Consider the following 10,557-nt stretch of genomic DNA (forward strand, 5'->3'; position numbering starts at 1 on the left):
CTTAAAAGATTAGCACTCTTACAATATTTTGTTTATTTCTCTCTGACAACTGACATGTCTTGATTCAAATTATTTATCAAAATCTGGAGATAATGTCTGTGCTGTAGCAATCTTGAGTATGCTGTTCAGGTGTTGTTTAGGTGTGTATCTGTAAATTGAAATTCTACTTATGATTTACTGGCATTCATTACAGAAATCTCATGGTCAATGATTTGAGCCTAAGACCCAGAGGAAAATATGAAATGGCTGGGCATTGTGAGCTTTTAATTTAATTTAATTTTTAGATTTATACCCTGCCCTATCCTGCAAGTGGGTTCAGGGCGGCTCACAACAATAAAACAACAGAGTTAAAACAATATGTATGGTGATACAGACAGACTAGGTTCTGCTTTGTCCTAAGAGTGACCTAAGATGATGGAATGCTGGGGAGAGACAACTGGAACACAGCTGTTAGGAGAGGAGCTGGGAGTGGGCAGCAAAGGAGCTGAGAGGAGAAAGAGGATTTCTGACTGAAACTGTGAAAAAGAGCTTCTTGGAGCTGGTCAAAAATAGTATGATTGTAACAAAGTATCCCAGTTATGGGAATAGGACCACAGTTGAGAAGTTCAACAGAAGCAAAGTGTTTTAACTTTTACCTTAATTTCTTTAGTGTTATGTTCATGCCATAAATAAAAGTTAACTTCTTGTTTTGTTCAACCCTACGGGCCATATGTCTCAGAGAAAGAAACACATGCGCAAACTAATGACTTGGTCTAAATTTGTATCATAGGATAAAAATAAATGTTGACAGCTTGTGAATGGAACAGTGTTTGAGCCCCCAATTCTACTAACTATGTGTTAGTGAGGGCCTGTTATTAAAAGGGGCTGAGATAACTTGTCTGCTGATGTCTCTGTGAGTGAGAAAGAAGATGTGAGATGGGAAATGGTCAAGGCTCTCTATGAATTTTAAGAGACAAGAAAGATGATGAATGTGAGGTCTGGACCACCTTGTAACCCTGAACTTGAGATAAGTTGTGGAGCAGGGATGTTGTCAAATTCATGTTATAAGGGCTGGATCTGACATGAAAGAGACCTTGTTGTTGTTTTTTTAAATCTTTAATTGTGTTTGTCTGTGTCCTTTATAAAGTCGATATCTCTGCTACCTAATCTTAAATAGGTACACACATGGGCCATGTCGGGCTGGCCCATGTGTGTACTTATTTAAGATTAGGTAGCAGAGACATCGACTTTATAAAGGACACAGACAAACACAATTAAAGATTTAAAAAAAAAACTTAAAATATGCTTAAAACATTAGCACTCATTGGTTTTAAAGGTGCTTTCTTTGTATTTCTCCCATGGGATCCAGGGAACTGGGCAAAGGAAGTTATGGCTCTTTCCTTCCTTCCCCAGGGGACCAGGAGGGGGAGGAGCCTCAGCCAATAAAAGGAAGAAAGGCTTGACTCAGTAGCTCTGCTGTGCGATTGAGAGAGCCTGGCAAAGCAAGCTCCGCCTCTCCCCCTTCCTCCCCAAGGGAGGAGCATCAGCCAATGGAGAAAGTAGAGGTTTTGCTTTATAGCTCTTGTGTGATAGAGCAAGCCTTGCAAAGCAAGCTGCTATGCAGAAGGAAACAAGAGAGAAGAAGAGTGAAGCAGATGACAACCAGCTGCTCGGGGGGCTGATTTGGCCCCTGGGCTGCATGTAGAGGGTGTTAAAATGGTTACACCAGTCAAGCCAATGTTGTTAAAGCAACATTTGAGATAATGGTTGAAGTATACTGTCTGAAGCAGCATGTAAGGGTAGGATAAAGCTCACAGTGAGAGCCAGCGTGGTCCTGCAGTTGGAGTGTAATATCAAGATTTAAACAGCATGGGAGCTTTGACTCTTGAAAGCTTATGCCCTGAATATCTTGTTGGTCTTTCAAGGTGCAACTGGACTCTTGCTCTTCTACTGCATGTCAAAATGGGTACCCATCGGAAACTACCAAGATCAAGAGTCTCCCAAGTTAAAATTTGTCTGCAATTAAATGTTGGATGGTGGACCAAGAATCCACAGCAAGGACTTCATACATGAGTTCATTGGGTAATTAAGTCTTAAAAAATGGCATGATTGCCCCCAAATGAGCTATATATGTTCATGGAGTGTGAAGGTTCTGTGAACTAAGTTAATGACACTTGGAATCACCTGTTCCTTGAAGAGCAAGAGGCAGCAGACTCCAAGCAGATTCACTTTTTCCAGAGTGACTTCCCAGGATCACTTGAGCACCTGCACCATGCTTATGAAAGGGCAAATAAAGAGCTGTCCCAGTCTTAAAACTGGCCAGCAATAATTCTAAATTTAGCTTAGTAAGAGAGGAAGTGATGGCCTCAAACTGCCTTGTCAGTTGATGCATATTCTCTCTAGTTGATGCATATTCTCTCTAGTTCCTTATAGTTCTTATACTTTTGGTTCAGTAAGAGTGGCAGTCCAGAATGGCAGCAATGAAGTTATGAGCTGGATTCATTTATGTCAGCTGTCATTTGAAGTCCATAAATTTCTCCAGCTGGCAGTTGAAACCCAGTTTCTCACAGTAGCACACAGTTCTATTTATCGCCTGCTCCCAATAATGACTAGACTTCAGATTGATTAGATAGTTGAGGGCCTGGTGCTCAGAGATACTCAGGCTTTAGAAACTGGAAGATGGTTTGTTTCGGTAGTTGAAAAAGGGTTCTGTACAGCCTGAATGATAAAGCTCTGTAAAGAAGGGATAATATTCAAAGTGCTTATTGTGTATTAATATTTCACCTGCAGTGACAACTCTAGCATTACACCATTGGAAGTTGTTGCAGCTCAATATAAACATATTTAGAAATAAGTCTCATAATTATTTGTATAAGTGTGATTTGGAATCTTAATTTATGCTCTGATCCTGCACTACTTTAAGAACTTACTTTGGAAGGTTACAGAAGTCTTTGGTGCTATTTCATACAAAAAATCCAAAGCAGTGAAATAAAAGAGTCCAGCGGCACCTTAAAGACAAAGTGCAATGCTAGCCAGAGTTAAACCCTTCTAAGTAACTTGAAGTCAATGGCCTTAGAAAGGGTAGCTCTGCATGGGATTGCACTGGAAATCTGTTTCAGACCCAGTATAAACAATCATGAGTCAGAGTTCACTTCATCAGATGCACTGAAGCATCCCTCCATCAGGCTGACATTTTTATATTTGCAACAGAAGGGCAGGGTTTTGGTGTAGAGAGATGCTACAAAGAAAGATTGGTTTGAAATAAGATCCTATAAAAAGAGTAATCAGTTGTGAATATAAAAACATTGACCAGTTGATGTACATTTCAGTACATAGAAAGCTTCTGCTGCAATAATTTGTTAATCTTTAAGGTGCCACTGGACTGTTTATTTTTTAGAGAAAATTATTGCAACCTCACCCTAACCCACTTTGCACTACTGTATCCAATCATAAATTGTGCTAATTGCACAGTTAGGTCCATCATTAAAAGCTGTGGTTCTATTAAGTTTTAAGATTTAGCCGCAAGCATAACTTTCTGATAGCACTTTTCCTGTGGCTCTTACTGTTCACATTAAACAGACAGATAAATTTAGCAGACCCAATAAACAATAATCCACTATTCAAGCAGATCATTTTGTTGTCTTATAATTGCAGGTCTGATTCAACTCTATCAATGGGTACAGTGACACCATTTTTTAAAATAAAAGGTCACATGACCTCTGAAAAAAATTACAATGTTTTGAGCACTGAGCATTATTATTATTATTATTATTATTTTGTATACATTTATTTATTTATTTATTTAGAATTTATATCCCGCCCTTCCCACAAGTGGCTCAGGGCGGCTTCCAACAGTAAATCCAGCATAAAAATTAAACAATATTTAAATATGAAAGAATTAAACATTTAAAACAGATAAAACCTTAAAAATTAATAAATATTCTAAATATAAAAGAGGAAAACTGGCAAGTTGCATTAAATTCTCAAGCTAGGTATAAGCTAGCCGGAAGAGGGTCGTCTTACAGGCCCTGCGGAACTGAACCAGGTCCCGCAGGGCCCTCACCTCCTCCGGCAGCTGATTCCACCATGTAGAGGCCATAACAGAGAAGGCCCTTTCTCTGGTGGCTTTCAAGCGGGCTTCTTTTGGCCCAGGGATAGTAAGGAGATTTTGTGTTCCCGACCTCAGTACTCTCTGGGGAACGTGTGGGGAGAGACGGTCCTTCAGGTAGACAGGTCCCAAGCCATATAGGGCTTTAAAGGTAATAACCAGCACCTTGTACCGGACTCGGTATATCACTGGAAGCCAGTGCAGGGTCCGAAGACCCGGCTGAATGTGTCCCCACTTTGGGAGACCCAGTAACAGCCGGGCCGCGGCATTCTGCACCAGCTGCAATTTCCGGGTTCGGGACAAGGGCAGCCCCATGTAGAGGGCATTACAGTAGTCCAACCTCGAAGTGACCGTGGCATGGATCACTGTTGCTAGGTCGTCGCACTCCAGGAAGGGGGCCAACTGTCTTGCCCGCCTAAGATGAAAGAATGCGGACTTGGCAGCAGCTGCTATCTGAGCCTCCATCTTTAAGGAAGGCTCCAATAGCACCCCCAAGCTCCTGACCCTGTCCGCCGCTATCAGCGGTGCACCGTCAAAGGCTGGTAGGGGGATTCCCCCTCCCAGGCCGCGGCGACCCAGGCAAAGGACCTCTGTCTTCGCAGGATTAAGCTTCAGCCCGCTCAGTCTGAGCCACTCAGCCACGGCATGTAATGCCCGATCTAGATTTTCCGGGGCGCAGACCGGCTGGCCGTCCATCAGTAGGTAGAGCTGGGTGTCATCAGCGTACTGGTGACATCCCAGCCCGTACCTTCGGGCAATCTGGGCAAGAGGCTGCATAAAGATGTTAAATAACATCAGGGAGAGAACCGCCCCTTGGGGCACACCACAGTCGAGTGTGCACCTCTGGGATAGCTCCCCCCCAACTGCGACCCTTTGTCCCCGACCTTCCAGGAAAGAGGAAAGCCACTGTAAGGCCAACCCCTGAATCCCCGCGTCGGCGAGGCGACCCTTCAGCAGCCGATGGTCGACCGTGTCGAACGCAGCCGACAGGTCTAACAACATCAGCACCGCCGAGCCGCCCCGATCCAGATGCCGTTGAAGGTCATCCACTAGGGCAACCAACACCGTCTCCGTCCCATGTCCCAGGCGAAAGCCGGACTGAAATGGGTCAAGGACGGAAGCATCCTCCAGGAAAGTCTGTAGCTGCATTGCCACTGCCCTCTCAATAAGTTTGCCCAAAAAGGGCAAATTTGAGACCGGCCGATAGTGTGCCAATTGGGCCGGATCTAAGATGGTTTCTTTAAGAGGGGGCGGACCACGGCCTCTTTGAGCGGCGTTGGAAAGTGCCCTTCCATCAGGGATCTATTTATGATATCCCGTATAGGATATCTAAGATCACCCTGGCAAGATTTAATAAGCCAGGAAGGGCATGGGTCCAATTTGCAAGTTGTTGGGCGAGCAGATAAGAGGATCCTGTCAACTTCCTCCAGGCTGAGGGGGCTAAAGACATCCAGAGTATAATCCGAAGACAGGCTCAGAGCCTCGATTTCGCTAACTGTCTCAAAATTGGCAGGAGGGTCGGGGCGGAGTGACGCGATTTTATCCACAAAAAAAATTGCAAAAGCCTCGCAGCCTATTTCCAATTCAATAGAATTTAGTCTGCCTTGCGGCAGTGTTGTAAGTCCTCTAATTATGTCGAACAATTGTGCCGGGCGCGAAGTTGCGGACGCAATCTTAGCCGCAAAGAACGCTTTCTTTGCGGCTTTGATTGCCATCTCATAGGCCTTCAAACTCTCTCTATAAGATGTTCGGGTCACTTCGTCTCGAATACGCCGCCATTGCCTCTCCAGTCGTCTGAGTCCCCGCTTTTGTTGCGGCAGCTCCCGGTTGAACCAGGGCAACGGCTTCGAGCGGGGGCGCAGAGGGCGCTTGGGTGCGACCTCCTCGATGGCCCTGGAGAGCCCATCGTTCCAGGACTCTACCAGATCATCCAAGGAATCGCCAGTGGGCCAGGTGTCCCGTAGAGCCGTTAGGAACTGTTCCGGGTCCATCAGGCTCCGCGGGTGAGCTAAAATGCGCTCTCCGCCTAAACAGGTTTTGAGTGACAACCCCATACGAGCCTTAAGGGCAAAGTGATCTGACCGTGGCACTGCTTCCATTGCAGTATCAGTCACTAATATTCCGGCCGCAAAGACCAGGTCCAACATGTGTCCCGCCTGATGAGTGGGCGTTGTAACAACCTGGGAGAGTCCCAGTGTCGCCATGGATGACACCAGGTCCGTCGCCTGGCTGGAGGTCGCGTCGTCAGCATGGACATTGAAGTCACCCAAGACCAAAAGCCTTGGGTGCTCCAACGCCCAGCCCGCCGCGGCCTCCAGCAGGGACGGTAAGGCGCCGGCCGGTGCGTTAGGCGGTCAGTACACCAGCCAGATCGCCAACCCCTCCCCAACATCCCACATCAGGCCAACACATTCTATGCCTGGAATCTCTGGAGCCGGAAGAGCCCTAAAGGAGTAAGCCTCTCGTATGAGAAGTGCCACCCCTCCCCCCCGCTAGTCAGTGACTGGTGGAAGACCGAGTATCCCGGGGGAACGGTCTGGGAGAGAGCCACCGTCTCTCCCTCACGCACCCAGGTCTCGGTCACGCAAGCCAGGTCCATGTCCTGCTCGGACAGAAACTCCCGCAGGACAGAGGTCTTATTATTGATGGACCTGGCATTGCATAACACCAGTGACGGAGGCGAGTGATTTAGCCTGGCCCTACTACTTGTCACCGTCGGGATGGGACGGAGGCTGGAAGGGGGTCGAGCACTATTATGTCTCGATCTCCTTCCCTTGTAGTTCTGCCTCGTCCCACCGTCATATCTTCCCCTCCCCAGGAGTACTGGAATCCCTAGGCCAGTCATTTCTTGTTAATATTCCCTAATCCGATGGAACCGTTAAAGCTACCCTCTCCTCCTCACCCCTCCTTCCAGCTGATCTAACTATTTATATAAATTAATTTAATCTGCCAATTACTATATAGCTATTTAATTAACTCCTATCTAAACTTCTCAGTTTATTAGCTAAATCAAATTAATTTAATCTAAAAGCTCATTAATTGTAAAAACCCTCCCGATAAATATCCTTCCTTAATTAATTTGCCACCAATCAATTTTTCATTCCAAAGCTCGTTAATTATAAAACCCTCCCAATAAATTCAACCCTAATTAACTTGCCGCTCATCAACTTTCACTTTAGCCAATAATCACCTCTAATTTAAATAGCCTATAAAACCATAACCAATCATATCATTAAACTGGCAGTTTAGATCTGCTGGGGTGGGGGATTAATACAGGGGATGTAAACAATTGAGTAAGTGCAATGATTTAAAGTGCAATGAGTAAATTGAGTAAAGTGCAATGATTTTAAAGTGCTGATGTCTATAAGGTGCAATGTTCTTATTTCCTGTGTCTTTGTCTTTATCTTCGGGCGTGCTGATATCCATATGGAGCCTGTTCTTTTAAAGTGGTAAAGTGGTAGAAAGGGGGGGGGGGTTGTCAAGGAGTAGACAGCTAGGTAGGAGGGTCGTTGGGATAATCTTATGATGACTATGTGGCCGGCTGGAGAACTCGGGTGACTCACTGCGCAATCTCGGGAGGCCCGGAGGGGTATGAGCCCCCCCGCGTCCCCTTCGTCGCACAGCCTCCGCCCTAGTCAGCAACTCAGCTCGGGCCCTTTCGATGTTATCCGGGCCCTTCGGTCACCAGTCAAGTCCCAATGCGATGTTTCACAAGCGCTCCCAAACAGGGAGGGGGGGGGTGCGTCCCAAACTCCACCGCCACTCCCGGCTCGTCTGAGGTTGATGCTGTCGTCGGCACCACTACCAGACCCTCACTGGTCCCTCCTCGGTCTCCTCCAGCCCCCAACTCAAGCCCGCAGCTCAGTTCCTCCAGCTCACGGCTCAACTCCACAATCTCTGTTTCCGCTACGCCCGACCACGGCCCCGGTCGGCTCGGCTCACTTCTCCCGCTATGCGGGTGCCACCCGCTGCAGCTCACGTTGCCCACCGCCGCTCTGCTCAACTCCGCAGCCCGGCGCGGCTCGGTCCGGCACCACAGCAAGCCAGGAGCACCGCCCACTGTCGATCACGCCGTTCGCACCGCCCGCCGCCGCTCTCTACTCCACTCGCGGCTCAGCGCAGCGCGGGTCGGCCCAGCACCACAGCACTCAGGAGGTTTCCGATAGGAAAGCGGGGTAATAAAGTTTGAAATTTTCCCCTCACCTTCCTCAGCTGTATATCACTCAATAAAAATGAGTAGCTTAGCTTGTGTTTAGCTAGTGCAGCGGTGGAAGCTGTTGTCTCGAGGAGCTCCGGCGTTAGGGCTCCTCCACCGCCGCCATCTTGCCAAAGTGTGTTTGTACCTGGAAATCATGTCAACCTCTGGTGACTGACTCCTACTGGGGTCTGGAGGATATTCCAGGAGGTGGCTGAATAGACTGCCCTTCCCTGGGTATTTCCAGGAAGTCTCCAAGCCAAGTACCATAGTCCACCCTGCTTAGCTTTCAAGATCTGATGAGATCGGGCTTGCCTGGGCTATCCAGGTCAGGGCTTTAATACTGTGCTCTTGACATTTCTAAAAGAAAAAAAGCTGCTGGTCCTGACTGTAGCCTTTCAATTACATACTTTATGAAGAAACCATGGAAAAATATATTAAGAGGACCAAAAATATTTCTAGGAAAGGAAAGACTTAGGCTTTGGGGGTAAATGTGGTCATAAGTTTTCTGATTCATTACATAAGGAGTTTTCTCAATCACTTCCCATTCTCTTTAATGGAGGGACACTCATACCTATACACATGAAAGAACGTACCTTCTGCCCTGCTGAAATGAATGGACATCCCAGCTCAGGAGAGTGCTCTGAGCCAGTGAGTGCAATTTGTAATGTAGATTAAGCTCTTAAATTTTTCTTTCTTGGGGTGGGGTGATAAGCCACCATCTAGGAGACTGTAGTTCTCTAAGAGCCAACTGGCTTGCATCCTACTATCTGTTCCAAGAGACAGAAGGTAACTTATGCTGTTGGAAGTTTTTTTCCACTGAAGACCTCCAAATTGCCCTCTAGACTATGAAGCTCTTCTGACCATCTTTGTGTGAGCTCTACTCTGCATGTAGATCTCATACAATACGAACTAGTTTACCATGTATCTGCAACAAGAATGGCAATATTAGAAGAACACTAGCTTCAACCATTGCAGGTACCAAACTGTTCCCATCACAAAAGAGAAATGATGTCAGAGGGCACCTGTGAGGGAGATTAGGCTATGCAAGAATGATTTGCTAAAGACTACAGCATGAGTTATATAACTAAGTGTAGATTTGAATCTGGTTTCCCCTATCCACATGGGCTCTGCTTGTTACAAAAATATCAGAAGTCCTTGCAAATGCAGTGTTCTGGCTCACAGCCTGTTCTGCCCTGTGAGAAGCTCAGTCTCAGAGTACCTTCATAAATGATTTGGCTTGTATGGGTTTGATTTTTTTTTTAGTAATTATAACACATTCCTATTACATAAGAGGATGCACTTCCTAAAAGATATTTATCTTCCAACTGAATGCAAATATTAGTTGCAGCTGAGTTACTGACACCATCTGTAATAGGAGCCAATGACCTTTCACCAAATGCCAAAGTTCTTCAGTCACTTGGTACAGCAGGAAACAGCATGTTAATTTGGTGCTCTAGAAACTAACTGAAGACATGGACAAATGCCTCATTAAGAATCCCATCTGTCAATTTGTGTAGGTTCTGTTTGTGTTAATATCAGCTATGAAAGGTAGATAAAGGGGAAGGTATAAACACATCAAGTGTCATGCTGTAGTTTCAGCCGTGTCTTGTACAAATGAGAAGAATTCTAATGTTTATTTCATTGCGTGTTCCAGAGGTTTGGACTGCCCTGTTTTCTGCTTCATGTGCTTTGCACTCTGCTTTCTATAAATAATTTTGCAAGTAGCACTGGTAACATCTGCCAGAGTTTTCATTTGGAGTCTTTTTTCTCCTTAATAAGTTAGCAATATGCCATGAGAACATGCATGTATTGATTAAATCATGCTATCACAGCAAAATTCTACGGTACACTACAATTTAACAGATGTGTATACTGCACTGGAACGTTACAGCATTCTGTAAACAGAAGGGAAAAAAACCAAAGATCCCACTTGAAATCTGTGGTCAGAAAAAAAGTAATATGGAGACTAAAAAATCCAAGATTAAATTCAAAATAAAATTTGTAGCATTCTTTGTAGCTTGTAACTATGGCTTTCAAAAATTTGATTAAGCAAATGTAGATCCATCAATAATGCTGGCTTCTTCCATTAAATTTCAGTTGTCTTAAGAACAATAGCCCTCCTATCTCTTTTATGCTGCTTCATTCCCCACATCCCCCAGCAGGATGTTTTATGACAGCCTCTGTGAATATATGTGTAGATACCCAATAATTCATTGAAAACATTCAGTCCTTTAAACCAGCACTATAGTGAGTTACTCCTTCTCAAACCTTT

Source organism: Heteronotia binoei, chromosome 4 (genome assembly GCF_032191835.1).
Source record: "Heteronotia binoei isolate CCM8104 ecotype False Entrance Well chromosome 4, APGP_CSIRO_Hbin_v1, whole genome shotgun sequence".
NCBI classification, from domain to species: Eukaryota; Metazoa; Chordata; class Lepidosauria; order Squamata; family Gekkonidae; genus Heteronotia; species Heteronotia binoei.